The sequence below is a fragment of the Sminthopsis crassicaudata genome, chromosome 2 (assembly GCF_048593235.1).
Source record: "Sminthopsis crassicaudata isolate SCR6 chromosome 2, ASM4859323v1, whole genome shotgun sequence".
NCBI classification, from domain to species: domain Eukaryota; kingdom Metazoa; phylum Chordata; class Mammalia; order Dasyuromorphia; family Dasyuridae; genus Sminthopsis; species Sminthopsis crassicaudata.
In genome coordinates, this window is record NC_133618.1 from 287,377,191 (window position 1) to 287,395,153 (window position 17,963).

The following is a 17,963-nucleotide window of genomic DNA, read 5'->3' on the forward strand; positions in this document are numbered from 1 at the left end:
TAAAGGCTTTCTTCTACTATATATATAGTGAACTTGATGGGATCTTGGAACCTGATTTCTCATACTAGACATGAGCATTATTCTAAGAATTATATTGTGACATTTCCTCTGAACATGGGCAATATGATCCAAAGAAAGTGATTTGAGGGTAGAATTCAAGGTTGAATCAGGTTCATGTAGGCCTAGGTTTTGGAGTCCTGGAACAAGGATTACCTAACATTCCTGAACCAATTTCTTTACTTATAAAATGGGGATAATCATACTTGCTTCATCTACTTCACATCCTCATTGTGTGACTTTGGATAGGTCATAACATCTCTTTCAACCTCTTTCCTCTTCTGTAAAATAGTAGCATTTACTTCACAGAGTTGTTTCAAGGATCAAATGAGATAACATATATAAAGCACTTTGCAAATTGTAAAGTGCTATATATGTATTAGCTATTCTCATTTATGGAATTTTGAGGACTAAATGAGGGAACTGCTATATACATGTAAGTCATTCTGTGCTACATTTATATAAACTAAACTGCTCAGGTGCTATATGTTTTAAATATATTTTACTCACCAACACTTGCTTCTGTTCCCTCCATTTTCAATATTACAATAATTATTAACATTTCATGATCCTAAGGGATGTAAGGGGGTATTATACATATAAAAATTGTCCTGCCTTTGACACTGATGAGCTGTGTAATTAGAATCCAAGTCCTTTCTACTCTTTGAGCCTCAGGTTCATCCTCAATGAATTAAAAACCATCACTGGCCTTAATGGCCTTCAAAGGTCTTGGAGACATTGCTAAGGTAGCAACAGCTGCAATGAACTGAGTTGATTCCAAGTAAATGAAGAAATGATTGATAGAAAAGAATATGGCAACACCTGGAATGAGGAGTAAATATTGTGCTAACTAGAGTTGGAAAAATGGACAAAGAAAGAAGAAAAGCAGGATGAAATCATTATTATTATTATTTTTTAAGATGTTAAAAAGTGCTAGAGGACTAGTGCTTACATAGTGGAAGGAGCTGTTCCAAAGTTGATTAGAAATTGAGTCTGTCTGTCTCTCCTCCCTCTTTCTCTCTCCCCCTCCCTCTCTTTCCCTATTAAATCGTTTATTAAATGCTTCGGAAGAAATTGCTATATTTAAAGGATGTGCTTGATGACGTTTTTTTTTTTTTCTTTTTCCTAAAACAGCAAGCAGAGCCACCGCTTTACTGATCATTCTTATAATTTTATCATTATATATACATACATACATACATATATGTATGTATATATATATACATACATACATACATATATGTATGTATATATATACATACATACGTATATGTATGTATATATATATATATATATATATATATATCAGATTTCTACATCATCAGATTTTTAAAAATGCTGATTCCTTTAGGTTTTTCAAGACCCTTTCATCTTTTCCCCCAACCTCCAAACATTCCTTAAAGTAAGACTGCTTCCTGTCATTCCGAATTTTGCTGAGGAAAACTATGGCCTAGAGGGATTGTTATTCCATCAAGGTCACACAGTTTTCTGATTCTTCAGTACTTCATCATGTCACATATTACAGGTGGGGCACACCTCGATTTCTCAGGAAAACTGCTCTTCCGACTCACTGTGTGATTAAAAAAACAAACAATGTTATTTTAACGTTGTATAACAGGGAGAATGCCACGGAATAAAGCCTCACCCACTGGTGTGCATTACTTTCCCTTTGCCTAGGGCTTGTTCCCGGTTTTCCACCCCATTGGAACCTTAGGCGTAGATTTAACAAAATAAATAAATAAATAAAACAATACCAACACCTAAAACAGAAACCTCTTTAGTCTTCCACGCGGGATAAAACTTGCGAAATTCTTCACCCCACCCACGTTTACCCATTTTTGCCATTTACCCTTTCCAGAAGTCCACCAGGGACCGTCCCAGCCCGACCTAGGCTCTAAATCCAGCCGTATTCTCACCCAGATGCCTCCCCCCTCCCCGCCTCTCTCTCTACTTCGCCGAGGGTCTCGTAGGAGGGTGAAGGACTCGCCTCAGCCTTTTGCCCCGAGCAAGGTAGCTGTAGTTGGCGGCCCAACTGGGCATGCTCAGAGTCGGCCAGCGGGGGCAGGTTTGCATTACAAGCGTTTGCACTCCGCGGCTGGCGGGCGGCTGCAGCTGGAGCCCCAGTGACTGGAGTTGGAGTTGCCGGGAGTTTTCCCCCCTCACTCCTCCCTAGCTGCGCGCGCGGGAGAAGGAACCCGAGCGGAGGAGCCAGTCCTGGCCGGAGCGAGCCTTCCCTGCTGGAGCCCAGTACCCCGCGAGGGATAAACCTTAAGGACAGAGGCGACCGGAGCTGGGGCGCGTGCGGCGCACTTGTACCTCTGGGAGCCCGAGCGGCGTTACAAGGTAGAGGCTCAGGAGTGGGGAGGAGAGAAGAAACTGAGGGACTAGTGAAGGGAGAAAAGGGTGGATGCAATTGCAACGCCGACTTTTAAGGAGCTGCCCGCTCTGCTCAGTTGAGGCTCCTTTGGGGAGGGGGCTGCAGCGCTGCTGAATGCAAGCAAGATGCTCTTAAGTTTGCAGGCAGTGGTGGAGGGGGACTTTCCATCCAGGACATCTCAGTTGCTCAGTGCAGATTGAGAGGGTACCTCTCCCTATCCCCATTTCTTCCCTCAGTAGTAAATCCTGATGTGCATAGGTGGACTGGTTAGGAAAAAGAGCGTTTTTTGTTTGTTTGTTTGTTTGGTTTTTTAATTTTAAAGAGAAAGTTATGGAGGGATTCTTTTCCTCCCCTCTTTTCCAGGAGAGGATCCCCTCTTTTCCCAGAGGGAGGAAGGGTGTTGCTTCTGAGGTCACGAAAAGTGGGCGAGCTAAATGGGTTAGGCTCCGCTGGAGCATGGACTGAGAAATTAGTAATTTCTACCTAGAGAATGAAATTCTCACTTAAGCCCGGATCTGGGATCCTCCTGGAGAATCTTTCCTGCCAAACTGCCGACGGATGCTTCTCCCCTGCCCTGGGGCATTTGCTTTTGGGTCCCTCTTCTGATCTGGCTGGAGGCTATTGGCGTTTTGAGTTTACTGTGGTGAGCGCCTGCTCCGGCTTGGGTGCCTGCCAGAAACCAGACTTCCCTATGAGTGGGACTGAAAGAAGGGGAAACGTGGTTAGTTTGGGGTGGATCAGAGTTCCTTGCCGTTCTTGCCTATAGCATTTTCCCCTCTCCCCCATGGCCTCTCGATGGAAGCACATTCCAGAGAGGAAAAGACTGGAGGAGGGTTGGAAGGAAGGGCCTCAGTGAGAGTTAGGGATGACTTACAGTTGCTCCAGGAGTTGAACAAATGGGTATCTGTTCTTGACTTCAGCTCTAGGTCATTGGGGGTGGAGAGATTCCATAGCTCTCCTCTTCCTATTTTTATCTTCCCGTTGGGGCTAGGCGGGATGGACTAGTAATAAGTGGGCTTACCCAAAGCACAAGGCCCCCCAGTTGTGAGTCCTGACCATCCCGGGACGCTGGGAATGGCATTTTGTGAAATGCAGGTGTGTGGAGGATGCTTGGGATTTCTTGGCTGGAGTTTTTCCACTTCTTGTTTTGAGTTTGGTGGTTTTCGTGCCTAAGGATCATCACCGTCATTATCCAGGCAATGAAAAAGCTTGGGTTGAGATCAGCGAACTGCTATTCGACTTTGAGGCTGCTGGTGGGAATCATTCCAGAAATGATTATGCAGGCTAGAAATATGCTTTTTTTTTTTTTGGCTCAACACCTTAGCTTGTTGAGGTTTGTGAGTGAAATTTTTAAAGAGACACACATGACTTTAAAATGTCACACTTAATAGGGCTTATAAATCAGATTGCTGCTGGCTTCTTGTTTTGTATTTTGGGAGGCATGGAGTGAAATTGGAAGGGTCACGCAGTTTCCAGACTCCTACCACTGGGTCCCTTCAGAGCTCTGCAGTATTAATTTGTACTTTTTGCCTAAGTTCAGAAACTCTGGCTTTTTGTGAAAACAGATTAACAAACTATAAATATTACTTGGCCATGGAAAACTCAAAGCTTTTGAATTTTCTCGGTGTTTCTTTTAGCTTCCCAGGTTATTTTTCAGATAATCCTTAAGTCATGACTATTTATTTGCAAGGAATTGGTAACTGGTACATGTATTCCATCCTTAAGACCTGAAGAGTTTAATTTACTGTGGCCTTTTTGTAGACAATAAGAAAAACTCTTCTTTAAAAATGCAGCTTCTCATCCTTTATGTCCTCTTTCTTCTTGCATCTTCAGAGCAAGTTTGTTGCTAGCATCTTTACCCTTATTTTGAGGAGGAGGATAGATCTGAGGCAGTCACAAAGGACCACTTAGGCCATCAATGAAGCTAACTGGACCATTTGAGAAACTACATACCTCATCTTCCTAGGCAGCTCCAGGCTTACGCTTGGGCCTTAAGAGGAAAGGAAGAGCATTCACTTGGGACAAGTAATAATTGATGTCCCTTTTCAGTATCTGTGTCCAGTGCTTTCTTCTGCTTAAAAGGGAGGTTGAATTTATACTTAGGGCCTGATTTCTAAGTGAAACTACTGGTAATTCTTTCATCTTTAAAGATTATTAATAAGTGACAGGTATTAGCAAGAAGCTAAGACTGTAGAAAGTAACATTCTAGAGGGCAAGAACTGAGGTGGTAGTTTTATTTTTTGATTGTATGTTTAATCTCTAACAAGGTGACTTTCAAATAGGCACTTAGTAAATGCTTGTTGAATTAATTGACAAGTGTGGCAAATAAAAGCAGTGCATTGTTTGGGAAGACAGGTGTGAAGAATGGATTTCCCCTCAGATCTCAGTAATGATTCCTATTTACTGCAAGTGTGATCTTGCGCAAGTCATTTAATATTTATTGCATATTTTTCTCATCTTTATACCCAGGGAGGAATGGGAGATGACAGTGGCATGATTCTAGACCTAGAATAGATTCTGTGATTCTAAATATGAATTTGTTTACCTCAAAGCCTTTGTCTCTCTGTTTCCATTCCCTGGCCCTTTTCCAACACCTTCCCTACAACAGTTGCCTAACTGATATTCCTAAAACACAGATTTGACCATGCTATACCTTTTAAATAAAACTTCTCAGTGGCTTTCTATTGTTTCCAGGCCTAGAATTTAAAGACTTATAATCACCTTTAATTTACCTTTCCATTTTTTCATTAGTTTTTTTTTTAGTCGTTTACACTCTCAATTCTAGACAGTATTGGTCACCCTTCTCCCTTTCTCCCCCTCCATTCCCCAATGTCTGAAATGAAGTCCTTACCTATCTTCATGCTTAGCATCTCTGTAATAGGTATTTTTTCTGATATCCCTAACTGTTATACATTGAGAAATTACACTGTATAACTTTATGTGTACTTTGTATTTAATAATTTGTATCCCCTTTCTATAGTAGAACAAACTTTTTGAGGGCAGGGGTCTTTCTTTTCTTATCTCCTGTAGCTATCATAGTGCTTTGTACTTGATAAATGTTAGTTACATTGAATTGAGTACTGGGACAATCCTTCCTCCTCCTAAGTTGGTACAAGAATTCACTGTGACAGGAGCAAATGATTTAGAAAAGTTGGTCAAGTAATTCTTTGCTATGTAGCCACTCTGATGACAACAGCAGTCTACTCTATATAAATAAATACTATGTTGATGTTCTCAAAGTGTATTAGTTCCCCAGTAGGAAATGGAAATCTCCTTTCTTCCTTCCAAGTAGTGAAATCTTGGCCTCACGCTGGCCTCGAGTTCCTAGATCTCTCTAGCAAAGTCTCTTATTAATGCTTTGCTCCATCAAATTTCTCTGCTGTTTTTAGATTCTTCTCTGGAATCTCCAGAGTCTAGGCAAAAGAATCTTACCTGTTTAAAAGAACAATAACACTTCAGAGCAGGTTTCACAAGAATTTAATGTGGTACCTTCTCTAAATAGGAAACTTGCCCTTTGTTCTTGAAAGATCTAAGTAGATCCAAGTACATCCTTTCTGACAGAAAATATGAGAAGAACCCTTAGGGTGACTTAATCTTTGAAAGCCTCAGTTTCTTCATCTGTAAGCTGGACTAAATGACCTGATGAAGGTCTCATTGCAGCTTTAAATTCTGTAGTCTTATATATCAGTTGGAATCTAAGTAGGTCTTTTTCTTTATATAAGTTAATGGTGCCTTGATAATAATATAAGGATCTAATCTCCCTTAGCTATCTATCTATCAGGGAGCAGAAAGATAGAACTTTGGGAGATTTGTTAATGGTTTGTCAGCTTTGTAGATTTCAAAGGCTATTTCACTAAGGACATATTATTTATTTGCTGCTAAGTTTTTATAGTTTAGATTCCTATTTCTGCTGAAGGAAGAGAATAGAGTTGGGTTTCTTAACATTTTTTGGTATTGTGAATCCCTTTGAAACTTATGGTCTCCTTTTTAGACTGTCAAGAAATCAGGAAGTCTTTATTAACCACCTACTAATGTGAGGAATTGTGCTAAGCATTGTTTTAAAATACAAAACGTAAAGTATATAGGATTACAAATGGGACCTGTTACTGGAATAAAGAAATAAGCTGTTTCTCTTCCAAATTGAAGGAATTCTCTGAAATCTATATATGGGCCCCAGATTAAGAACCCCTGGAGTAAGATGAGCAGTATATGCTGTTTCAGGTATAGAGTTAGGTTTGATATAGCCAGTAGTTCTTTTGGGTGTGAACTTAACTAGCTTTAAATAAGTCTTGTGGATCTACTTGTTAGCTATGCTAGGAGAGATCCAAAGACATTTGGTGATAGTGAAGAGTAATTGTGAATTGCTATTTTGACTTTTGAGATTGTGGAGTTCCCAAAGCAAACTGGATGTTGCTTTTTTCCCAGTGCATATTATCAATTGTTTATCTTTTCTTTAGAGGACCAGGATGATCCAGTAGATTGTTTCACACTTTTGTGATTATTTAAATATATATAAACATATATATGTATATATTTATATACATATAATATAGCCACCTGAAGAATATTATAAATATAGTGAATGAACTTGGGGAATGTTTGAACTGCTTGTTTTGACCTGGCTTTTTAATACTGAAACTTGAACAGATCAATGATTTTCATTTGACTTTACCAATGTTTAAGCATTTTCCTGATTTCTCTAATATCTGAAAAGAAGAGAGAGCTGGGGATAAGGACAAACAAGATAGCTGCTCAGAGCACAGTACATAGGGAAATGATGATGATGATGATAAGAGCTAGCATTTTTATGGCACCTACTGTGTTTTACTGGGCTAGATGCTTTGCAAATATTTCATTAAGATCTCACACTAATCTTGCAAAGTATTATTATCCTCATTTTATAATTGAGGAAACTAGAACTAACAGGTTAAATAACTTGTCCAAAGTCACACACCTAGGGAGAGTTTGAGGTGAATTTGAACTCAGATCCTCTTGATTCTAGGTCCAACTGTCTAAACAATGTATCACATAGCTGCCTCATAAGGGCAATGAGGGACATATTTTAGTATTAAGTTTTATAAAAGTATCATTTTAACATCAAAGAATATGGCTCTCTGATTTGCAGGTACTTCATTTTGTAATAATTCAAATCCCATGTGTTAATAGGGTGTATTCTGAGCTGCCACTAGAAGTTAAGGAGATAGTATAATTTTTAAACCTTCCCCACAGATACCTTGACTTAGATTTGGTAAAAGGCCAATTATGTTTTCCTTCTGGGAATAAAAGACAATACTATGCTGGTCTTTTATGCCATACCCCTAAAATGAGAACTCTTTGAAAGAGATAAATAGATAAATAAATAAATAAATAAACATAGAATCAGGTTGTATGTATGTGTGTATATGCATATACATACACACAGATGTTCTCACACACACACACACACACACACACACACACACATTTATTCAGACCTAAAATGACAAATACCATTTTCCTTATCTTGTTCCAAAGATTTTTATCCAAAGTCTTTGGATAGATTTCAGGAATACATTGCACTTGGATGGGACACAAATTACATCTATATTTTAACATTGGTTTTCTTTGTAATTCTATGTATCTTATTTTATTCATTTAAAATATTCTGAGGAGTCCATAGGCTTTTCCTGCTTGTATATAGTTAGTATATGTATACAATATGTGTTAATACATATGTATATATACCCTAAAAAGTGTTTTAATGGTTCCTCTGATTGCTCTAGTGTAGGACATTTCCTCTCCACATGCAGACAAGCAGCTGCACTGCAATTTATCCTTCAAGAAGGGGGCACTGAGAAGTAACTGGGTGACTCTGGGCCACATAAATAGTTATTCAATGGGCTCAGAGATAGGTCTTGAACTTGAGACTTTTTGATTCCAAGACTAATTTTCTCTTCATGATGCAATGTTGTCCCTTTCTAATTAAAAAAAATTCAAATACAATTAAAATGTAATTAATAATTGAAATATTTGTAATAATTATAATGTAGTAAATTAAATTATTGTGAGATGTTCTTTTTCTTTGCTCATTCCTTTTCTTTCAGATAAAGAGGTTTTATGTCATTTCATAATTATTGTTTTTTTTTTTTTTTAAATCTTAATTCCTTTTGTTGTTATTTCCTCTGAATTTTTCCCCCCCCTGAAGCTGGGGTTAAGTGACTTGCCCAGGAAGTGTTAAGTGTCTGAGACCACATTTGAACTCGGGTCCTCCTGAATTCAGGGCTGGTGCTCTATCCGCTGCACCACCTAGCTGCCCCCTCCTCTGGATTTTCTTACAATGTGTCCTCTTCATTGCTGACCATTTATAGCAATAATTGTTCTAGGTGACTCTTGAGATAGCACTTTTAAGTTTTACAAAGTGCTGTACATATATTACCTTATTTGATCCTCACAACAGTTCTGGGAGGATGGTGCTGTTTATTACTCCCATTTTACAGATGAGGAATCTAAGCTTCAGAAAAATTAAGTGATTGCCCTTAGCTAGGACTTGAAGTAGGATTGCAGGCCAGGTATTTTTACTTCTAAGTCAATTCCTCTCTTCCTTCAAAGCATAGTTCTAGCATATCTCCTACTTTTCCTCTTCCCTCTCCCAGCTTTCCCTACTAATTATATTCTTTGCTTCTAGAACCTACCTTGTGGTTTTACTTATCTTTGTACATGTTTTCTCTCCTTCTCATTCCCAACCCTTAGTAAATTATTTGAGACAGGATTAACATTCTTTTTTCTCCCTTTGTATCTCAGCACCTATCTCTGTGTATTATCTGTAGGCATATCTTGGAGATAGTGTGGATTGGTTCCAGACTACCTCCCAAAAATGATATTGCAGTAAAGTAAGTCACACAAAGCTTTTGGTTTCCCAATGCATATAAAATTTGGACTGTATGCAGTAGTATTATGTCCTTTAAAAATATACATATCTAAATTAAAAAATACCTTGTTGCTAAAAATACTGAGCATCACTTGAGCTTTAAGTGATTTTTTTTTTTTTTTTTTTTTGCTGGTAGAGGGATTTACCACAGTATTGGTGGCTGCTGACTTATCCGGGTGATAGTTGCTGAAGGATGGAGTGGTTGTGGCAGTTTCTTAAAATAGGACAATAATGAAGTTTGCTGCATCAGTGGAGTCTTCCTTTCACTTGAACACTTATTAATTGGCTTAAATTCAATATTGTTGTAACTCCTGGAATAGTGAAGCCTGAAGAAAGGTAGAGAAATGAGGAACAGAAATCAGAACAGCAATCAGAGCACACGAAACATTTACTAATTAAGTTCACTGTCTCATATGGGCATAGTTCATGTTGTCCTAAAACAACTACATTAGTAACATCACAGATCACCATAATAAATATAATAATGATGAAAATTTTACACATTCATGTACATTGTTGTACATTTTTTGATAATTGCAAGTATTATCAAAATGTGATTCAGAGAACATATTAATGGAAACAGATGCTGTTGGAAAAATGGTGCCATAGACTCAAGGCAAAGCTGCTACAAACTTTCAATTTGTCAAAAAATGCAATATCTGAAGCACAATAAAGTGAAGCACTGTAGTAGCACAGTAGTAGGTGATCAATAAATGCTTGAGTTGAATTGAATAGATTATCCATTGTGGGGATTTGGAAGACCTCTGACAAATTTTGAATCTAGCTTTCTCTTTTACTAAATTATGTGATCATTGACAATTCATATAACCTCTTAATCTGTTTCTTCCTACTTAAAATGGAGATATTTCACTGGGTTGCTTTGAGGAAAGTGCTTTAGAAACCATTATGCAAACTTTATGGTAGTTATTACTTTTCTCTCCAGCTCAATCATGATCTTATTGCTTCTTGGCAACCCTTTTATCCATCTCTTTTTGTTGCATACATTCCAAGCCTCTAATTCCAATCCAGTTCTCTGTTACAGCAAGTGATCTTGCTGCCTACTTGATAAATAGATCAGATTGTGTCCATATAAGTGAGATCCTCTGAGTCTCCTATTCCATATATTTTCCTTTTAGTTATATAGACAATAAAACTGGAACAGACTTTAGAAGTCATCTATTCCAGTGGTTCTCAAGTTTTTTTCTCAGTATCTTTATGCTATTAAAAATTATTGAGGATCTATCCAAAGATTTTTTATGTGGGTTATATTTATAGATATTTACCATATTAGAAAGAAAAACTAATTTTGAATTTGTAGATCTCTAAAAGAATTTTAGAGATTCCTCCCACCCCCTCCAGAATTCTCTAGACAACACTTTCAGAATCACTGATCTTTTGTATGCTTTCCTCCTTTCACAGATGAAGAAACAGGTTCAAAGAGATTAAATAATTTATCTCAGATCAGATAGGTTGTAATAAGTTGCAGAGATGGGATTTGAACTTGGGTCTTTTGACTCCAAATCTAACGTTCTTTCAGCTGTGTCTCCTACAGCCCCCTCCATGCCCAATGCAGCTTTGATAGTCAAGACCTCTTTAATGGAGTGCTTTTTCCTGAATTCAAATCTGGCCTCAAACACTGACTGTGTCACTTAATCTTGTTTGCATTAATTCCTTATCTATAAAATGAACTAAGAAGGAAATAGTAAATGACTCTAGTATCTCTGCCAAGAAAACCCCTAATAGAGTCACAAAGAGTCAGATATATATGACTGAGATGATGAACAGCAGCAACTGTAACAACCTGGCTTGGGACATCACAAGTGGGAAATCAGTGAGATTTTCCTGTTTGAGTTCTTGCTCTTGTTTAAAAAACAAAAACCTGGCTTTTATTTGTATCTGGAAATAGCTGTTGTCTGAGACAGAAACTAGGCATGCCCATACTAACAGTGAGTGACAAGCTTGCAGCATAAGCTGGCTGTCGGGTCTGGGGAGTGATGCTTCTGGATCCCCTTCTTCTGCACTGGCCTGGAGATCATCTCACCTCAGGCCTGCACTTTTCAGGGGTGGATGAATCCTGACCTCATTCTGCCCTTCCAGGGATCTGGTTGTCTCTGCTGTTACAGTGATTTGTCCAGCCATTCTTGGCTCTGTTGTGACAGTGATGTAGATGTGCTCTTTCCCCTTGTCCTTCAATTTTAGCTCTTGAAGGGAATTTAAAGATTCAGTACAATCTCCTAACTTAGCAGGTAATGTTTCAGTTTAAAAATCTTCTGTTATGTGAGGATCATATTAAAGACATGTATGCTTTTGGTATCCTTAACCAGTTTGTTTCTTCTATAGAAAACTCTTAACATCTCAAAAAGAGCTGCAGTACACTGGTACACAATTAACTAGCTGATTTATTGACCTCTAACTTCATACAAGTGGATATTCAAAACTTTCCTTGTTCTGGCTTCATCTTGCTTTCTTTAACTTCCTCATATTCTCTCCTCAGCTGGACCATGCAGCTTGCTGTTCCACCACATTTCCCACCTTTTTTTTTTTTTTTTAAACTTTTGTCCATTGGAATTCTCTTCTGTACTTGTTGAAATCCTTTTCTTCCTTCAGAGTTTAGCTTCGTTACTACTTCCTGGATGATAATCTCACTTAAACCCGATGTGAGATCTTTCCCTTTTTGAATTCTTTCATGCCATTATGTTTGGAAATCATAGTACTGTAATTTTAATTGTTGAAGGGAATTTAAAGATTCAATACAATCTCTTAACTTAGCAAGTGAAAAGCTGAATCTAGAGTATCATGCAGATCTTAGAAACCAGATTTTCTGATTCCAAGTCTACTGCTTTTTCATAGATGATATTTCATGAGTGATAGAATGTATTGTGTTGATTATATCAAGTCTTGAGATACTGTAGGAATTCTTTGGTTAGTTGAATGATGATTCAAGAGTACTCTGAATAGTCAGCTAATTTCATTTATACTCATAAAGATCTACTTATTTAACTCCATTTACTTAATAATCTAGTGGAGATTGGGCTGAATTACCACATACCTGACAGATAGACCTCTGTTTGAAGGGGATTCACTTCTTTCCTAGATGGCTCATTCTATTTTCGAATAGCTCTCATTCTGAAGATGTTTTGTCTTACATCTAACACAACTTCCACTTAATGCTCCTGATAATTTGTTTATATGTTGTATTATCCAATAAAATAGCCTTTGGAGAGTTAGGAAATAATATTCATTTTTTGACTTTATCTCTTCACCTAGCACAGTCTTTTGCAATTTGATACTGGTGCTTCATAAGTGTTTATTGAATTGAATTTAGGACTAGCCTAGCTAAATTCAGTCATCCTCATGACAGTCATCCATGATTTTTTCCCCACTCAGCAATTCTTGAAGAGCTGGAATCTACATTGTTGCAGAGCATACAATGAGGAAATCACAGTGCTCAAATTATCCAAGTGTATCTGTCCTATCTTCCTTGTGACAGACTATTTATTATTCTCACTTGTGTGGCTAGCTGACCATGATCAAGATGACTCTAATGACATACTACATCTTTTATCTCAATGCATTAGCCTAGCATGCTATTTTACAGTAGGAACTCAAAATATTTGTTGAGTTGGTACCTTAACTTCATGTTTTTCTAAGGTTACTATGGGGAAAAAAATAACGAATAACAATGTATCAAGCAAATAGACTGGCCTTTTAGGAAATTGGTTGGTCAGCTCTCTAGTTCCTGAACTGTTATGTCAAACTGAACAAGCCATCCTGTTTTATCTTGTTTTCAGTTGTGTATTGAAGCTTTCATATAAATCATGCTGAGCACTAGAGCAACCCCTTCAGTATCTGTGTGGAGAAAAATTCAAGTGCTCATTTTACTGTTTCAAAAGAGAAAGTTGCAAGGCTCATGTTACCTCTTTTCCTGATAGTAATCAGCACTTGGTAAAAGGAAAACCTGCCTGTCAACCTCTTCTGAGTATAGGTAATTATCAAAACTTAGCTGATTTATTGGGTTCTCACTTTATACAAGCGAGTAAATGCTTTTCAAATTCTTTCCTGGAACTCAATATTTGTGACTTGGGTGTTGCCATTCTTTTCTGCTGACATTATCTTTTCCTGCAGAGATAAAAACACCTTTCCCTCTCCCCCTTCCTCTTTTTTGAAAATCAGTGCTATTCTTTTTGTTTAGCACATAATTTCTTTTACTTGGGAATTTATTATTTTGCTCCCCTGGATAAGTTTAATGTCAGGAAGTCATCCTGATGTTACTTTATTTTATGAAGGTCATTATAACTACTTCAGCATTAGGTCACTGAGGTTCATGGCCCATTTCTGGAATATCACTTATAGTTTATGGGAGAATTAAGTTTTTAAGCTTTCCTGCCTGAGCTTTGATCACAGCTTGCGCTAATTATCACTTAGACTTAGAAGGACTGAATTCCTAACAGGGGAAATGACACTGTCATTGAATTAGACCCAATCCAACAATCCATATTGAATTAACACAATTTTTCCCCCCTTTCTTGTAACATGAGTTTCCAGGAATCAGAGACTATTGAGTGTAAAGGGCTAGAACTGAGCAATGCACTTGGATGATGAAGCACGTGAGACTAATTGCCAATTGGACGGTTCCCTATTAACTTGTTTAAGGTTGACCCTCCCCAGCTGTTCTGTGCTGACTTGATTGGTGAGACAAAGAGAGGGAAGTGACTTGTGTGGGAGGAGCAAGAGAAACTTGGGTGGTGGAACTCACGCTCACTTGCACTCGTGACCGGGCGTTGGAGGCGAAGGTAAAGATATAGAATAAAGACGTTTAGTGATCCTGACTCTTGCTGATTTCTGGAAAGATAGAGTTCCAGCATTCTAGAACTGAGCAATGCACTTGGATGATGAAGCACGTGAGACTAATTGCCAATTGGACGGTTCCCTATTAACTTGTTTAAGGTTGACCCTCCCCAGCTGTTCTGTGCTGACTTGATTGGTGAGACAAAGAGAGGGAAGTGACTTGTGTGGGAGGAGCAAGAGAAACTTGGGTGGTGGAACTCACGCTCACTTGCACTCGTGACCGGGCGTTGGAGGCGAAGGTAAAGATATAGAATAAAGACGTTTAGTGATCCTGACTCTTGCTGATTTCTGGAAAGATAGAGTTCCAGCATTTGGCGCCCAACGTGGGGCGCCATTTGTAACGTGCTCTCCTGGCAGTTACAATTACTATTCTGTCCTAGACCCACCAGAGCACCTTTGACCACTGTCCTTTGCAGTGTGAGCTCTACCCGGCTCGCCTCCTCTGAGGCCTTCTAAGGTCTCTGGCCACAATCTCTTGAATCTATAACTTAGTAACCGGTAGCGCACTCAAGAACAGCCACGTGTAATCTTAAAAGCCTTTATTATACCTACTCCCATAATGCCCTAACTGATGCCCTGACTTGTTGGTTCCCGAGTGAACACCTGGTCAGAAGACCCATGTGTTCACTACCAAAATCCTTACCTCTTTCGGCTACCCATCTTGGCTTGGCCACCCAGGCTAGGAGCCAAGGTGAACAGCATGAGGTTAAAGAGGGCGGTTGCTGCCTGCAGTGGGCTTATATAGGGCCTGTGAGGTCACACACACAGCCAATCAGCGAGAGAGTCACCCATTACAAAACTATCTCAATATGGCCAGGATCCCGCCCAAGGGCAGTCCTAATATCCACAGAAATTACTTCTGGGCCTCAATCCCGATGCACTGTGTCCGCCCATTTAAAGGGCCCTTACAATTGAGTATGCAAGAGCAGGGTTAAGGATGTGAGTGTGTGCGCGTGCATGCATTTATTTCTTTTTGGACAATGTTGTCTGGGTCCACTGTAGTGCTGATGCAGCTTGGACTGGGTGGGAGGCAGTGACTATGTAGCTCTCAGAAAAGAATATGGTCATGGGAAGAAACTGATTTTTAAGGAATCAGCCCCTCTTTTTGCTGATTCTATTCCTTTGATGGCATTTCATGTTTTCCCTCTCTGATGATTACAGCCATCTTCTACCTTCATTCAACCCACTTTAGACTGAAAATCTACTCTTCACTTCAGGACTCCTGGATTTCTTTGGATCCAAAGAACCTATTGGGTTTTTTGACTTGACTCCTAAATGATACTCTAGTGTCCATTTCTAGTACTCCCTTAACTTTTCTTTACCTTTCTTGGGTAGTATCTGGTTCTATCATTTTCATGGTCAGGAATGAGAACTTGTTTATAATGGATGAGTTTTTGTTTTATTTTCCTTGGAACCAAACCTCTACCTTACTGACATCTGAAACAGCAGTTCTAAACCATGCTTCCTTAGATATTCCAACCTCTCCCTTTCTTCTTGAAAGCAGGGACTGTCTTATTTGTTTTTATTTGTATCTCTGCGACTTAGTAAAGTACTTCCCATAGTGCTTGATAACTATCTAATAACTGATAATCAGATGACTTTGTTAATATAGGCAGGACCAAACAATAACTTTATGAAACCTAGGAAGATCTTCCCAGATCTAAATTGTATGATCTCATGATAAATGATTGCTGTTTGTCCTTTATTCTCTCTCTCTCTCTCTCTCTCTTTTTTTATTAAAGCTATTTATTTTAAAAAAATGTGCATAGATAATTTTTAACATTCACGTTTGCAAAACCTTGTGTTCCAACTTTTTTCTTCCCTTCTCCCTCCCACCCCTTCTCTTAATTGGCAAGTAATCCAGTTTGTTAAATATATGCAATTTTTCTATACATGTTTGTACAATTATGATACACAAGAAAAATCAGATCAAAAAAGGAAAAAAAAAAAAAGAAAGAAAACAAAGTGCAAGCAATCAGCATTAAAAAAGGTGAAAATACTATGCTGTAATCCACACTTAGTCCCCACAGTCCTTTTTCTGGGTGCAGATAGCTCTCTTCATTTCAAGACCATTAGAATTGGCCTGAATTATCTTGCTGTTGAAAAGAGCCACATCTGTCAGAATTGATCATTGTATAATCTTGTTATTGCTTTGTACGATGTTCTCCTGGTTCTACTCTCTTTACTTAGCATTAGTTCATTTAAGTATCTCCAGTTCTTTCTGAAATCATCCTGCTGATTGTTTCTTATAGAACAATAATATTTCATAACATACCATAACTTATTCAGCTATTCTCACTTTCCAGTTTCCTACAAAAAGGGCTGCTACAAACATTTTTGCACACATAGGTCCTTTTCCCTTTTTTATGATCTCTTTGGAATACAGATCTAGAAGAGTGTTTTGTTTTTCATTCTCAAAGAAGACCAGATATCAGGGATGTCATGCCATGATGTGTGAGTGAATTAGATTTAAGTGAGGGAGGATTGTGCAAAGACACCAACTTCACTTTTTCCTTTGGAGCCATCTGGTTCAGTGACAAGATATATAGATCTAGGTTACTGGAGATGGCCCTAGATGTAACTGGAGAAAGCTTAGGTCTTTAACAGTTGCATTTTGATCATTTTGGTTCTCTTGGCCAACAACAAGCCCTAGGCCAAGCCCCACGTGATCATTGCTTAGATTATCTTTGACTTTGGGTGAAGAGAAATAGCGATTATATCTGTTTTGGACAGGAAACCCTGAGGGTCTTTCTCTCCTTGACTGAATTTTTCATATTTTGACTAGGCAAAAGAAGTCATTCTCTGCCTCATTTCTTACCTACCTTTAATTAGTGATGGATGTTGCCTCAAACTGATAAATGATTATTTCCCTAGTGTAGAACTAATTATACTACTTATATGAATGTGGGCAAGTGATTCAATAGTCTTTCAGTCGGTAAGCATTTGTTAATAAGAGCATACTATGAAAAAGACCATGTGCTATGTGCTGGAGATACAAAGACAGGCAAAAACATGGATCTTGCTCTTCTAATGGAGGAGACCGGTCAGAACAACTGTGTACTATAAAATATATATAGAATAGACTGTAAAATTGAGAGTGAGCACCAGAAATGAAGATGCTCTTTCTGAGACTTTTAAGAGCTGTATATTGAAGGATACCAAGGGGAAATTAGAAGATGTAAGTGAGGTGAAAGAATTCTAGTTATGGAGGACTGTTATTAAAAAGATAGAATTGGGAGATTAAGATTTGTGAATTCAAGAAGGCAGGCAGTTGTGGCTGAATTAAAGTCTGTGAGGGGGTTATTTTTAAGACTAAAAAGATAGGAAGGGACAAGATTTTGAAATCTTTTAATACCAAATAGAATTTGATTCTGCATGTAGTAGGGAGCTGAAATCTTCATTTGTAATTCATTCTTCATTTGTAAAATGAGGGAATTAGTCTCTATTATATCTAAGGTAGTAATCTGTGTTACCATGATCTCATAAAATGTGAGATTGAAGGCAAAAGAGGTTTTCTTTCTCGCATGGTTTATATTCCTTTTAAGCATTTTAATAAAAGGGTAATTTTGTATCTGTATTATATTTTTCTTCTGAGGATAAGGGAGATTAGTCAGATGTATATATTTTATTTCCTTTCAAAATAAGGATCCTTCTGCAGCCTTGGCTCTGGGAAAAATTTTCCTTTGGTGTGAAAGTAACCAATATGGTAATTACAATTTTACTCCCCATGCCATTATATCTTGTCTAAGTTTTGACAAAACTTAAAGTTGTGAA

At 38.2% G+C, this 17,963-nt stretch overlaps 1 protein-coding gene across 5 annotated transcripts in view; it reads left to right on the plus strand.

The window, feature by feature from the left end:
- Window positions 1-2,084: 2,084 nt before the first annotated feature.
- The window catches only part of STXBP6 (syntaxin binding protein 6), a 339,987-nt gene continuing 324,108 nt past the window's right edge, over window positions 2,085-17,963 (plus strand). The window contains exon 1 of one of the 5 annotated variants that reach the window (XM_074289615.1): window positions 2,085-2,400. The gene's annotated coding sequence lies outside the window, so the exon portion shown is untranslated. Of the gene's footprint in view, window positions 2,401-2,842; window positions 3,078-14,408; window positions 14,429-17,963 lie in introns of those variants that run through there. The other 4 variants (XM_074289614.1, XM_074289608.1, XM_074289611.1 and 1 more) reach the window with 4 other exon arrangements.